Consider the following 16,326-nt stretch of genomic DNA (forward strand, 5'->3'; position numbering starts at 1 on the left):
CTCCACTGCACTCCTGGGCCACAGAAGAGAGCTGGCCTGGAAGAGGGGCAACAGGGACAGAATCCGGCACCCCGACTGGGACTAGAACCCAGGGTGCCGGCACTGCAGGCAGAGGATTAGCCAAGTGAGCCATATTCCATTCTTTGAAAAATGCCTGTTCATGTCCTTTGCCCATTTCTTCACTGGATTATTTATTTTGTTGCTGTTGAATTTCTTGAAAAGTTTGCAAATGTTTTCTCCCATCTGTTGTTTGCCTCTTTACTTTGTTGAGCATTTACTTTGCTGTGCACAAGCCTCTTAGCTTTATGTCTACTTTTCTTTAATTGCCTGAAGCTGTATTATTCAAGAAGCCTTTGCTTATACCAATGTCTTTAAGTGTTGTCCCCTAGTAATTTGATGGTTTCAAGTCTTGGTTTCTATCCTTGGTTCATTGTTATTTGATTTTTGTGTAGGCTATAAGGTAGGAGTCTTACTTCACATTTCTACAAGAAGACATCCAATTTTCTCTGTACCGTTTGTTGAAGAGACTGTCCTTTCTCCAGGGAGTGACTGTAACTTATTTGTAAAAGGTTAGTTGACTGTGAATTGGTGGATTAATTTCTGAGGTTGCTAATCTGTTCCATTGTTCCACATGCCTATTTTTGTGCCAATACCAAGACTATTTTGGTGAAAATTGCCCTGCAATATGTCTTGAAATCTGGTATTGTGTTACCTATGACTGCGTTTTTATTGTTTAAAATTGCTTTAGGTATTCAGGTCTCTTGTATATCCATGTGAATTTTTGGCTTAGTTTTTTTAAAGATATGAGAGGAATGTACTCACTATTTTGATTGGGATTGCATTAACTCTATAAATTATTTTGTGTAGTATGGACATTTTGATGTTATTAATTCTTCCAGTCCATCAAAATGCAAGATTTTTCCATTTTTTTCTGCCTTATGTTTCTTTTATTAATGTTTTGCAATTTTCATTGTAGAGATATTTCACATCCTTGGTTAATTTTATTCCAAAGTATTTGAAATTTTTGTAGCTATTGTGAATGAGACTGATCTTACAAATTCTCTCTCAGCTATGTCATTGTTTTTGTATGCAAATGCTGTTGATATTTTGGGTGTTAATTTATACACTGCAATTTTGCCAAACTCTAAGTTCTAATAGTCTGTTAGTAGAAACTATTGATTCCTCTATATATTGGATAATGCCATCTGCAAACAGGTGTAATTTGACTTCCTCCTTTGCAATTTGTATCACTCTGATTTCTTTTTCTTGCTTAATGACTCTGGCTAAAACTCCAGAACTATAATGAATATTAATAGGGAGAGTGGACTTCCTTCTCTGATTCTGGATGCAGAAATGCTTCCAAGTTTTCACCATTCAATGTGATGCTGACTATGGGTCTGCCATATATTACCTTGATTGTATGTAAGTATGTTATGTCTATACCCAGTTTGCTCAAGGTTTTTTTTTTATCATGAAAGGACATTGTATTTTATCAAATAATTTCTCTGCATCTACTGAGATAATCATATTGCTTTTTAAACTTTTTAAATTTTTAGTTTTTAACAGATTCAATGTACTTTGTAGATACAATTCTAGGAACATAATGATATCATTTTAATTCCTCAATTTTTAAAGTGATATATCACATTCATTGATTTGCGTAGGTTAAATCATCCTTAGTCTGGATGAATGATCTTTTTGACAAGTCTTTGGATTTGATTATGTTATGTTTTGTGGTGGATTTTTGCATCTATGTTCATCAGACTGGAGAAGCCTGTGCAATTGGTGATGTAACCTGAGGGAGTACCTTACAGACCACAATGACTGGGTCTGGCATGGAACTCTAGGTTGGGGAAGGTTACCAAACTAATCCATTGAAAGAAAAGCAAGTTTCTTACTTCCCACTACAGGGGCACTCAGCAATAGGTGGGGAGAACCAATTTTGTCACCATAGAGCCTGTGGTAGCTCTCATTCATTCATAGTATTATGAGATTTTACCAGAAAGAAAAATCTGCATTCCCCATTGACTTTGAGTCTTGCTGGTAGGGTTGACAGGGGGCTGTAGGGCACTGATGAGAGTTCTCTGGCCACTCCCAGCAAACAGCTCTGGGTATTCATTGGAGGAGCAGACACTCCACTAAGCCACAGAAACACGGTTCAAAGATAGAACCCAGTAGTGGAGAAAACCAGCAAGGGTTTCTACAAATACCTAAACATAAATTCAGAAATACAAGAAACAAGAATAAGGAAGGCAACATAATGCCCCCAAAGGAACACAACAGTGCTTCAGTGTTAGAATGTGAAGACAAAGAGATTGATGAAATGCCTGAAAAGGATTTCAAAAGAATGATCATAGAATATCTCTGAATCAATGAGAAGCAAATTCATGAGTTAAAGTAATAGATACATGACATGGATGAAAAATAAATTTTCCCATGGGATTGAGATTTTGAAGGGAAATCCAACTGAAGTGTTAGAAATGAAGAATTCAATACGTCAAATAAAAAATACAGTGGAAAGCACTTTTTTTTTTTCACAATTTTAAGCATTCACTTTCATTTTCCAAGTTGATATAATTTCAGATCATCCTCTCCCCAAGTACAAAGTAAGCCAATGTATAATTTAATCTAAAATGCACAGAAACTTCTTGTTTAGCAATAGGAAATCTGATTTCTTATAAAGAATTTTAATTAGTAGAAACACAGTACTGTTGTATTTACCAGGCACTGCAGTAAACCATTTAAGAACAAATGTCATTTGATCTTTATCACACTGTAGGTGACTTAAATACATTAAGGGCCAGAATTGACACTTAGCTCAAATATGTATGATCACAGATTTCTTTGAATTTTCAATACATTTATGGAAATAGTCTTAATTAATATTCCACACATCACAGTTGCACTCTTTACCATCTAGTGTGTTTGTAAAGATTATTATTAGGATTGCCTTTAGTTTCAAGAAACAGGCTAATATATTAAAAATATACTGATAGAACAGGCATTTGAAACAGTAGTTAAGTGCTTTTTGGACACCAACAACCCTTATCGGAGTGCCTGAATTTCAGTATTGGCTGTTTTCCTAATTCCAGCTAATATATGTCCTGATATTTGTGTATGTATCATCTCTATGGGAAACCTAGCTTGAGTTTTGAGTTCATGGAGATGGTCTGGCCCAGGCTGAGCTGATGTAGGCATTTGGAGGGCAAATAGTAGATGAGAGATGAGAGATTCCCCTCTCTGTCTCTTCTGTCTATCTCTCAATTACTGTGAAAGTAAATAATTTTTTAAAAGAAATTATACTGAAGTATCTCACTGAGTGTTGCAGAAAGGTCAGAATACAAACTTGATAGAAAACTAGCTTGTTACACTGTTAATACACTATTATTTTCTTCTCTGTCTGACTTACTGCTTTTTGCTACAGGTGTATTATTTATTTATTTATATTTTATTTAAGGTAAACATATTTCATGTTGTACATATGAAAGTAGTATATTTGTACAATCAACTGAAATTATGTCACTGTGAAAATTATAAGAAAGAATAAGAAAACAAGGGAGGGTGGAGTGTGAGAGCATGCTTGGAAGGGTAGAATGGAAAGTGTCACTATGCTGCTAAATCTGAATATAAAATAAATGGACTTTGTTCAGCTTATAAAAGTATGAGTTATAGTTAAAAATCCAAAAAAAAACCTGTGTTAAAATTGTGTCAATATGATATGTTTTATTTTGATAAATATTGCTACATCGTGTTTTACATATAAGTTGTCAAATTTAGCAGCCTCAGTAGTTTCTTGGTGTGACTGTGTTTTGGTTGTGTTTTCACATGAAATAAATTGTGGAATTTTCCACAGTGTCATGTCAGTACTCAAAATGTATGGAAAGCGGTGCGTTCTGGGACTCACATTTCCAGATTGGGGATCTTTCACTTGTACTATTGAACTGCTTTAAATTTAGGAAAACTTGTAGATTAAAAAATGTGTTTTGTTAATTAGCAAGCAGAATAAAAATATTAAGATTAGGACATGTTTAGACAGATAAGAAAAATGAAAAGAATAAATTCAGTGATCACTCATGTTGATTGGCTAGATATTTTAAGTGTAATCCCTAGATCCTTAAATGTATCCCCTGATAGCATCCAGTGAATTTGCAGCCATGGGGTTTCTATGTCACAAAGAGACAAAGCTCTCACAATTCATTTCAGAAAACATTGTCCATTTTGAAATGACACTTGATATTTTGAATGATGCTTTTATAGCATCAGGCTCTTTCATCCTCCCTTATCTATTAAAATATTTCTAATTTCAGAGAAAATTATATACTAGTCAAAAGTATACATTGGGAATAATATTTGATATATTTGCTGTATATTTTTGAAGACTTTATGTCTTGAAGTACTGGAGGAATGAAAGTTTAATTCTCATGAATTGTGTATTCATCTGTATTAGTCTATTTTTTGAAAAGCAGATTGTTTTCTGCTTGGCAATAAGTGCAATATATCTGTATATTTTTTAATATATATATATAAGTGTGTGTGTATGAGTGGGGTTATGCGTGTGTGCATGATTTCATATGTATGTATACTTGTGTGTGTATATATATATATACACACACAGAGTGAGAAATGTTTACACTATTGTATTCATGGCTTCCTAAGATAGTAGAAAATATGTTCACCAATGTCACCTATGTTTTCATTTTAATTCAGCATCATTACTTTACTAAATGATTGAAACTGATGTCCATTCATTTTTATTTCACATTTTTAGTTCATGTTCATACAACAGGAAGTCCTTAACCAATAATTGCTGTATTTTTTAAACACAATTATCTATCCTGATAGTCCAAATACAGTATTTACAGAATAGATATTCTATAATTGAATAACCCTCCTAATTCTATTTGCACTTGTGCTGATAAAGAAAGCTTAACGTGAGCACACAGAGGTCAAGGCGTGGAAGGGACTGGTGAGAAAGCTCACTATGGCCTGTGCAAGTCTGAGGTTTCCGGAATTCATTTAAATCTTGAATTAGTATTCTATTATCTCCTTGTTTAACATGTGTTTCCTTTGACAACATTGTACGAAATTGATGCTTTGGTATTTGCCATTTTTATCAGGTTGGTTCTTGGTTCCTTGTCGCAGAAATCTATACATGGTTTTAGAAGGGCCAGGTTTCTTATATGGTTAATTCATTATATAATTTAGCTGAGTTAGTCAAAGCCTTTTTTGGTTATAGAGATAACATTTTTATCCCGAATATTAAATCAAACATGATGGATTAAATCCAAAATCACATTTTAAGTCTGGTGTGGAATGCAGTTTATTTAGTTATTCTCTGGGTCCAATTTTGCATGCTTAAATGAAAAAAAATTCCTCATTTACCCAATTTTTTGCCTTAAACTAGTATGCTGCACTGGGGTTGCAAGACCACTCCTGTGACAGTGATGAGTGTTTGCCTTTCCCAGCTTTTGCACATCTATGAGTGGGAGGAATTTTATTCCACAGTGGAAAATAGATGCTCCTTGGAAGCAGAGCCTCTTCTCTGGATTTTAAGTTCCCGAAGTCTGATTTCCTGAGGAAACGGGCAGAAGCATATATGTGAATAGAGAAGAGTCCCCCAGTTTCTTTCTTTGTGTGTTTCCCAGTTTAGTGTCTGAGTTTCCTGGGGGTGGGGAGGAAAAAGCTGTGCAGGCACTCAAAGATGGTGTGGCCCTGGCTCCAGGATTTTGAACCCACACACGTTTCTCTGGCCACTATGGCAGAGGAATGCTGAAATTCCAGAAATTCCAGGGAACGTTCGTCTGCAAAGTGTGTGGAGTTGCAGTAATCAATTGAGGGAAATCCAGGTGTCTGGGTCACGTGTAAAATCCCTGGAAATGATAAGCTCTACCCAACTGTGCATAAACAGTCTGCAAACTTGGGAAGCATCTTGGTGCTTGAACAGTTAACCCCAGAGATCCTGATTTAAATAGACTTGGAATGGGGACAGATGTGTGTGTCACACACACACTGAGCATTTTCAAAATATCGTGAAAAATGGAATAAACATGCTAATTTTGGCGCAGTTTCTGGAAATCCATGTGTTTTTTATAATATGCATTTCCCTTGGACTTTCTGTATAGCCCTTGTCTGCATGGGTGTACAGGTATCACAGGGGATGCTACTGGTGGCTTTCACATCAGGTTTTGAGGCGGACTGTTGTTTCCTTCGCTCAGAAGTCTCAAACCTCAAGGTGCATTAAAATCAGTTGAAGGATTTGTGCAAACACAGATAGTGGATCCACATATGGAATTTCTGGTTTGGGAGATTTGGGGTAGGATCTAGAATTTTCAAACACTTTTGAGAGCTTTTTCTGTGACTTGGAGTGACATAATAGCTTTTCCAAGTTCACGCAGCTGAAAGAGCTGCAACTTGAAATAGATTTTCTGATGTAACGTCCATTGATTGATGATTGACTGATTGATTTTACTTAATCAGAGCGTTATACTGCACAAATTTAGTTTTATGTCTATTGTGGGGAGCAATCCGGATTGGACTAAGTTACTGGAATTAAGACTTGTTCTATGCACCTGCTCTCCCACAATATGGCGCTGGGAGAGAAGAAAACAGCTTCTACACAGCTGCCTCCAGTTCAACCAATAAACTGTGGGACTTGCTCCTGATTGGAGGAGAGCAGCGTACTCGGCGTGTGGGCAGCCGAGTTGGGATTGGCAGAGGAGGACTATAAAGGAGGAGAGAGACGGCATGTACCAGGAACATCTAAGGGGAACATCTAGGAGGAACACCTGTTCAGCCCCCGAGAGAGCCGGCCGGCCTTGTGCCGCTCCCCTGCGGAAGTGGGGAATGTGGCAGGGGGAACCGCCCTTCCACGGAGGTGGAAGGGACAGTAGCCAACCCGGGAAGAACCAGCAGCAAACCTGGGGAGGGCCGAGCAGATGAAAGAACAGCGCAGGGTCCTGTGTCATTCCTCCACGAAGAGGGGGAGTGACAGTCTATCATCTCAAATGATGCTTAAAGAACAGAGTGGACAGGAGCCATGATTGTATTATTGTAGAGAATTGGAAGCTAAAACAACTTAAATGGCTTGCACACACCTCATAACATAAGTAGAAGATCATAGAAATCAATCATGGTACCTGTCATCAAGGTCCATGTTTTTCCATTATTCCAAGATGTTCTAGTCAGCCAAATTGAAATAATCTCAGATTTTAGGTACCTTATTTTTATTGACCTTTTGTTCATTTTTATTTATTTGATCAGAATGAGTAAGAGAGAGAGAGAGAGAAGAGAGAGACAGAGACAGAGACAGAGACAGAGACCGAGAGAAAGAGAGAAATCCTCCATCCACTGGTTAATTTCCCAGGCAAAAGGCAAGGACTTGGAATCCTGTCTGGGTCTAGTGTTGGTGACAGGGACCCAGCTACCTGAGCCATTACTGCTGCCCCTCAGGATATGTGTTAGCAGGAAGCTGTATTCGAATCACAGCCAAGAACTGAGCCTAGGTACTCAGTATGCAGGCCATGCAAGCGGTCTCTTAACCACTGTACCACAATGCCTGTCCCCCAACTTAAAATTTTTTTTTGTAATGCAGTAATTTTGCATTAATAATTCTCATCCAATGGAGTTATATAATAATCTGTTTAGATTGCTAATCTATTTAGAATTATTTAGATGACTGATATTTGAGGCAATGTTTAGTAATAAAAGTATTTGTCTTAGCATTAGTTTATGCATTATTATGTAAAATCTTACATGTCCTGGAGATATGCTTATTTAGAAGATTTATACCTTCTAAAATATCTGTGTCTGTGATGACTGATTGGAAGTATAAAGACTATGGAATTTATTTAACAGATAGATGTTGTTTTTGAAATACCAATATGAATATGTAGGTGTACCTGGTTTCCTTCAGCTTATTATATGTTTTCTGCTAGATAGTCACAGTGCGTATGTAATATAGAAGAGATGGAACATTTTTACGAACTGGATCTTTTCCACTGTCTTTGGATCTGGTGGAACAAATAGAAGTGTTATTTTTGAAAACTGTTGCATTGCTGTGCTTGCCTGAGGCTGCATCTTCCGTGTATACCTTAAAATGCACACGTGTCTCTTTCAAAGGACTCTGTCTCTTTGCCAATATCTGGAGAAAAAGTGGGAAATATCCAATGCTGCTCTAGACCTCTTCATTTGTGTAGGAAATGCCAGGGACTCAGGAACACTGAGTAAAAGTAAATTATTATTACCCAAAGTAAGAGTCGCATTAGTGCGTATTTTCCTTCTTCCTCCCCCTGCCCCTATCACGCTCCTGTTTCTAAAAAGGTGTTTATGTCTTGACAGCCTGCAAGAAATGTCTCTGGAAATACATTTTCAGTTAGTATGCACTTATTAAATATAATTTTGCCTCAATAAATACAAAACAAAGCTAACAATGGCAAAAAACAACCTACTGAATATGAAAATAAATACCACAATGTGAAGACTTGTGAACTCCATAAGCAATGGCTTTAAAATATCAAAATCTCCTTTTTTATGTACATACTTCTTAAAAAATGTACCTAGCTAAAAGGCTGATTTCTTACTTGCTCTTTCACATTCCAAATGCCTGCAACAGTTGGGCCAGGCAGGCTGAAGCTAGGAGCTGGGCACTCAGTCTGGTTTCTCATGTGGATGGGAGGGACCCAGGCAGCTGGAATTGGGAGCAGGGCTGAGACTCAAACCCAGGCACTCCAATACGGGATGTGAGTATTCCAAGGGGCACCTTAACTGCTTTGCCAAAAGCTGTCCCAGCACAGGATCTCGACAAGGATATAGCAGGATAATTAATAAGATAGAAACATAAGCATATTTAGTTTCAACCAGAAAGATGGCATTTAAAAATATTTAATAGTTGTTATTATTTGTAACCAAGAAGAAATAGCTGAATTTCTTTAAGATCTAACTAGGCTTCTGATATACAAGCAGATCTACTGGCATCCAATATGGGTGCTGGTTCAAGTCCTGGCTGCTCCGCTTCTGATCCAACTCCCTGTTGATGGACTGGGAAAGCAATAAAAAATGGACCAAGTCCTTGGGCCCTTGCACCCATGTGGAAGACTCAGAAAAAATTCCTGGCTCCTGGCTTTGGACTGGCTCAGCTCTGGCCATTGCAGTCATTTGGGGAGTAAACCAGCAGATGGAAGATCTCTCTCTCTGTCTCTCCCTCTCGCTCTGTAACTCTGCCTCACAAATGAAATAAATAAATCTTTAAAAAGAAAGAGTATCAGATTCTGCATGTCTACAGTGAAGTCCAGGGTGGGACAACTGTAGCCCTAAGTATTACCAAGGTCAGCACACTGACTCCTTGGCCTCTTCAGGCTGCAGAGTGTGATTGCACCCACAACACGAGTCACATCCTGCCAGCTTTATCCAGGGGTGGGTGCTCATTTTTCCAAGTTCAGAGCAGGTTTTTCTTTCTCCCCAACCCAGTCTTTCTCCTATTTTCTATGGCATGGCGACTCATTTATCCCTCGAGACTTCAAACAGTCATCTTGCTATTTCCATAGCTCATTATTCTACGTCTTTGCTTGGATTCATTTTGATTCTTCGCACTACACAGAATCTAAGGGATTCAGGCACGTAGTCAGCCAACAGGTGGATAACATAATGGTTCATTTCATTGCTGTGGTCTGAGAAGTTACTGTGGAGTGGAAAAGAGCTCAGAAGGAAAAAGCATGCAGATTTTGTAGAAATCTGTTATGAATGCCTACATATTTTTGATAGATGTCAAATAAAATTTTAAGGTGATATTATGAAATCATTGCAACAGGTAATGATGATTTGCTATAGTTAGAGTGCTTTTGTTTAAGTTATTCTGCCATAAAGGAAATGAGATTAATAATTATGAAAGCATTCTATGAGATGTTTCAAACTTACAAAATTGTTCTATTTAAAATAAATTAGCTTCCTAATTGTTCATTGATCAGAGCAGTAAATGAAGTAACATTTTTTGGGACTTTTCATTTTAATCAGAGTTAGGAATGCAGTGAGCCCCCCCCCCCCATAGGAATTATTAATGTGCCTATCAACAAATATTCTTAATTGAGCAATCACCTGTGGCAACTGAAAATGAGAGGAAACGCATTTGAAGATAGTGGGTGTGATGGTGTAGGTCACTGGAACTGACAGATCTGAGCTTTCTTTTAAGCACACTTCTCAGGTAGAGATCCATCTATTGTAGAATCATTACTTCAGAACGCTTCTGTCTAAAGCCCTGGAAACTAATTTCTTTATTTACTTCATTCTTTCTCCCAACTTGTTCTCCTCCTCCTCTCCCCCCGAACAACACCAAATTCTGCAAATATTTCATACCTAAAAGAGGTGCTAAGGATGGGGTATGGGTTCAGAAAAAGCCTCTTTAACATGATAAGGTAGGCTGGCCAATCAGTAATCAGCTCCTCCCCTTCTGTTCTTCCATATGCAAATTATTACTAATTATTATTATGATTGTATTTTACTTGAAAGGCAGAGAGACCAAGAGCTCCCATCCACTGGTTCACTCCCCAAATGCCCACAGCAGCCAAGGCTGGTCTGGGCCAGTGCTGGAGAAAGGAACATAAGAAGGTCTCCGTGGTGGGTGGAAGAAACTCAGCTCATTGAGCCACCAGCACTTCCTTTCAGGGTCTGCACCAGTAGGAAGTTGGACTGAGAACCAGAGCCAGCAACCAGTGCCAGGCACTGTGACACAGTATGCACGCATCTTAACCACCAGGCAAATGCCCACCCCCCCCGTATCCATCTGTTCTGATCCTTAGAGGGGTAAAGAGAGCTCCTCATCACTATTCCCAGCTAATCGATTAGTAGGGCCAACATCTTAATTTCGTGCTTTCTTTTGGAGTCATTATAAGGGAAGAAGAATGCATAAATTCTTCAAAATGGTCTTTTAATAGGCTGGAATCAGGGAATTGGCCGAGCTGCTTTTGGGAAGACTCCAAGTCTCCTCGCAGGATTCCTCTGGGTTAGTTGTCTCAAAGCTGAAGAACCTGGACACTTATTAGAAATTAAAATCCTTGGGCCCACGTGAGGGCTACTGATCTAGAAATTCTGGAGGTAGGACCCATGCGTCTGTGCGTTCATGTCTTCCAGGTGCTTGCACATTATAATGTTAGAATTTTTTCTCGGAAGGATAAAAGACTTGGGCAGCCTCATTCGAAGCTGGTCTGTTGTTTTCCTCAGCATCACAGAACTACAGAAAATTATGGCAAAAGTGCGTTTAGCATGGCTGTTCACAGAGGGAAACTGAATAATGCAATTGTTTTTCCAGTCAGACCTCTTCTATTTTGTTCCACTTGACACTTAGAGTTGATTCTGCTCAACCCTTAACGTGACTAAAGATATGTTCCCATATTAGATTCTGACAGCAGTCACCACTCATTAAAGACCAAAATTAATATTCACATAATTTATGCTTCTGTAAAGTTATTTTTTTTTGCATTTTGGTATGGAAAATTTGAAAAGGGATGCGACAAGGCACAGATTTTGCTAATCCTGAGGTAATTGGAGCTGGAGGGTGCGTTGTATGTGAGCATTTCTAAATTGTGTTGACATGTGAGCACAGTTTCGTCCAGTGAATTTCCATGGCTGTTTCTCCCAGTTCTCTTGCTGTTAGGGAATGCTCTTTGATTTGCAGGCCTGTATTATGCATAACCAAGAATCAAGGCTTTTCAGAAAGTGTTGATTCTAACAAACAAACTTCAAAGTTCTAAACATATGGTTGTTGTTGATTGAATTTATCTAGCATAACAAGAAACTAAGATAAGATTTCATTCAGCAAAAACCACTATGAAGTATCACTTTATGGAAAGCCATTAGCTAGGACTCTAAAGTATGAAGTAACATGAGAAATGCGAATAACAACAATATAATTAAACTGTCAAATGTGATAGCAAAATTTATGTGCAAATGCATGTAGCCCTGTATTCTTTCCTTCCCCCGCCCCAGTTTTTAAGGCAACATAAAAACAGCTACTTCTGAGAATATTTATAACCTGTCAAGGGAAAGGACTAGAGACTGTCTATGTTTCCCTGAAGGAAGATGTTTGTCTCAAAGCCCAATTGATGTAAATATTGCATCTTTTCTATTTTATGCAATGGGTTGTTATGCTGATAAGTTTAATTGTGTGCATACATAATTTTCTAAAAGCTCCTGGCATTAAAAACAGCAATGCATTATAGAATTATAGATGTGGAGTCATTTTTAATATAGGCGACATGGGTTTTTATGCTTGTTTTTATGTCAAGAAATAATAGCATGATAACAAAAATACGCTTTAGAGGAAGTTTGATATGGTTGGAGGGAGATTGTGTTAAGAGAGGTTCTTGCCGATGAATATTGCTATTTCCACCAGGATGTACATAAATTGGAACACGCGTAACTCTTCATTGTCACATACATAACATTTCCTCTCACTGGCTTTCAGTTGATTTTCTTTACATACTGAGACTATTTTACATATGAAATGGCAGAACTACTGCTGCAAACAAACAAAACAATTACAATTAACATGACCAAATTACATCATGTAAAACTGATCCTATCTATGAAAGTACTTCAGAAAGTTCACAGAAATATGGAATTAAAAAAGATGTTTATTTTGATGCAAAAAACTTGAAGTCCATGAATAGTTTTTCTTACATAACATGCATTTCCCAACAACTTCTGAAGACTTTTTATTAGGAAATGTGAATGTTCTGGTAAAAAAGGACTTGCATCTAATTAAAGGAAATTAAGTATTGTTTGTACAAGGAAAGAGGTGTTAAAAATTAAAGGGACAGTTTGAATAACAAAAAATGTAGGAGAGAGAAGAGGAATGTGTGTTTCTGTGACTGTGCTATTTATTTAAAAATAAAAATTCTTTTAAGGCCCTGAGAAAGAATTTAATTTTAGTAAACTATCAAGTGTTGGTATGGAATGAATATAAAAATACGTATTTGCAGTTCACTTTTGTAGTTAACACACCTCACTTTGCTTCAGTGTATCTTATATTAACTTAAAAACACTATTTTTTACAAGATCATTGTGAAGAGCAAGTAAGATGTTTTGTATACATGTAAACACTCTCCGGTGCTAGAAAACATGTGAATTCTCCTTAGGCAGCAGTCCGAGCAGTGCTGAGTCAATGCACTTGAGCTGTGTGTCTGCTACCCGTCAGAGGCCTTCACCAGATCACCCGTGTTCGTTAGATTCTGGTTTGGTGAGCAGGGATGCCGTGCAGCTTGCAGCAGTAGTTACAAGTCTATTATTCACAACAAAAACTGATGACGTGGGGAGAAGGTAAAGAAGGGAGGGAGGGAGGGATGAAAGGAGAGCAGGTACTAGGATCTGTACAGAATTTCGCTTTCCAGCACACCTGGCTCTTTAAACCCCAAAGTCTTATGTCAATGGTAAATAGAACAGTGTTAGCGGTTGATGGATAAAGGATGGAGGCTGATTCGGTTAGGGCAGCTAGGAGATGGGCTTGGTAGGAGGTCCTTGGCTCCCTGGGGGCTTGTTCTCCCAAAAAGGTTGGGTATATGAGTAGAGCTCAGGCGGTCTCTCTCTGCTCCTGCCTCATCACGAGTCCCTTCTTTTTCACGTGTTCCACCATCTACCACTCTCATCAGACACCAGGCCAGTGGGGCTGCCCCACCTTAGACAGAGAACTCCAAAGATGTGAGCAAGAGGAGACCTTCCTCATTTCTTAGCAGCTTCTCTCTGGTGTTTTAGGTAAAGTCACAAGAGACTGACGAGTACAGAAGGAGAGAAGGGAAAGGAAGTTGGATTTCATGCCTCCATCACGATAAAAGATCACCTGGATCATCTCAGAGCCACTGGCCTTGTTTAGCCCAAACCCGACATCATCCTTAACTGCTTGTTTTCTCTCTATCCACCTCCAGTTCATGATAATACTTCCTAAGAACACCCCACAAAACACAGTGGCTTCAAACACGCCTGTTCACATGTGATGTGCTTAGTTGTGGTTCCAACTGACTATTATTCCTCCCAGAAAAGTTGCCACTGATTGCTTCTCATACAGCTTACAGACACATGGCCTGCCTCTGTAGTAGCATGGCAGGGGTTGGAAAGTGCACACTGTCTGTGAATGTGCTATTCTCTCCCAACCCCCCAAACACACAGCACAGCTGCAAAGAGAGACTGATAGCTCTCCCATCCCAATAAGCCTAAGTCACTCCTGAGGCCGCTGACAGTGATCCTGTGGCTCAGTGCTGTTATGGGTTACTAGTGTGGTTACTTGAGTGCTTTTATAACATTCTAGACCTTCACACTTGCCATGTACCTGTTGTCAGTAGGGCAGAGACATTCTAACTTAAGTGATCTGTTAATACAAGTTTTCTTTTTTAATTCTGAAAACTCTTTTGAAAATGAGATTTGAATATATGTATAAAACATATTACTTTTCCCTTCAGAGTGATAGAAAACCCAGTAAGACCTGAATAATAAGCCTTTAGCAACTGCTGCATTTGTTGAGGCTTTTAGAAATGTATATCCTATAATCATATTCCATCTCCTACTGTGGCAATGTTTTTATGAGCCTAAGACTAGTAATGCTGTTGAAGTGAAACACACAAAAAATAACAGGATTCTTAAACTTGTGGACAGTGAGTTTGACAGTTTAGTGAGGGAATGCTAGCTAACCTAGCTTACAAAAAGCCCACCCAATTTCTTTGTGCTCTGCTCAGTTTGCTTGTCACCTAAATGAATCCGGATCCATAGGATCCATAGGATCATACTTGGGTATTGGCCTCCTAGAGATAATTTCACTATCCTCGTGGGCACGATTTTCCAGTTAATTTCATGGGCACTAGCTGAGCCCCTTTGGGATTCCTACTGGGAGCTTACAAGAAATCTTCACAAAGTTCATGGAAAATGCGTATTATGAAAAACAACTGCGTGGGTTTCAAAAATGTTTTACATAAAATAAATTTATATCCATTCCAGATTTCCATGAACTTTTAAAGATAACCTCATATGGTAGCCTGTGTTCAACTCAGGGAGGTTTTGCTAATTCTTCCAACCATGCTGAGATGTATCACCGAAGAATGTCTGGTTTTTCACATCAGTATTGTAGAGCAAGGCGGAAGTAAGGGTTACCAAATGGGTTCAAGGATGGCAGAACAGGGAGAAGCCTTGCCACGGCAGACAAGATCAGCTGGCACACCTTGCGTGGGCTCAGACACAATTTTCAAAACAGCAGGCGTTACTCTCAGCTCTTCAGTTCTCGCAAGCCTGTGAATTCTTCATCAGGATGGGAAATGCAATCTTTTTGCTTTTACTGAAAATGAAAATCTTTCGTGCTTGTAGTTGGTACAAATGGTAAGGAAGAGAAATGAAGCAATCTGCAGAATCTTCCGGTTATTTGGATGATTGATTTTCTAGTTTGTGTGAGGATAGGAGAATTGTTGGAAGATTTTATAAAAATTATGAAGGTAGATTTGAGGAAGTAGAATAATAACCCATTAGATAAATAACAATGAAGACTATTTAACAAAAGAAGGTATTTTACCACATTTGTGTTCCATTCTGGAAGACTGCCTTGACTGTGGCATTAAAAAATGAAAGCAAACAAAAAAGTAAAAGAAGCATCTTAATCCTATTCAACCAAAATATGTTCTTATTTCAGGTTGTAAATACACTAATTTCTCTATCAATGTTTTTCAGGGGCTAGGTAAAGGACTTCAACTACAGAGTCCTTGAAAAACATGTATAGTTCATGTGGCCTTAGTTTGATTCTGTAACCCTTTGTGAAGTTGAGATTATGAAAGTGTTCCCTTGGTCTGAGTTAATGGAAAGATATGTAACACAGTACATTTACAAAATTGTGTTCAGAATAGCTATCTACATCAAGAAAACACATCTGGGCATTAAGAACAATGCAGGATGTGCCTTCCTAGACCTGTGCTCCACTCTTCACTCCATGTGGCTTGTTTGTAGTCTCCAGTCTATACCCACCCTAAATTCAGAATTGTTGACACTTAGTTCACTACTCTTCCACATTTCTCATCATCAGCCCTATTGTCTCTTTCGATAGAAACATTGAAGTCTTATTTTCAATTAGTGATTTTGAAGTAGCCATTTTACAGGCTTTTCCACTTAACAGATCCGAAATTTTTAGCATTTGTGTCATTTGAAAATGCTGGAGAGCGAATTGGGCTCCCCAGAATACACAAGGAACGTTGAGCTGGAGGCAGTTCAGAACCAGCAGATCAAGAGAGCTTTGTGCTGTCGCTGTGTTGGCCAAGGCGGGACATGAACTTGTAAAGATAAAAGCGTCCTGCTCCCACCACGGGGACT

The sequence above is a fragment of the Oryctolagus cuniculus genome, chromosome 13 (assembly GCF_964237555.1).
Source record: "Oryctolagus cuniculus chromosome 13, mOryCun1.1, whole genome shotgun sequence".
Taxonomy (NCBI): domain Eukaryota; kingdom Metazoa; phylum Chordata; class Mammalia; order Lagomorpha; family Leporidae; genus Oryctolagus; species Oryctolagus cuniculus.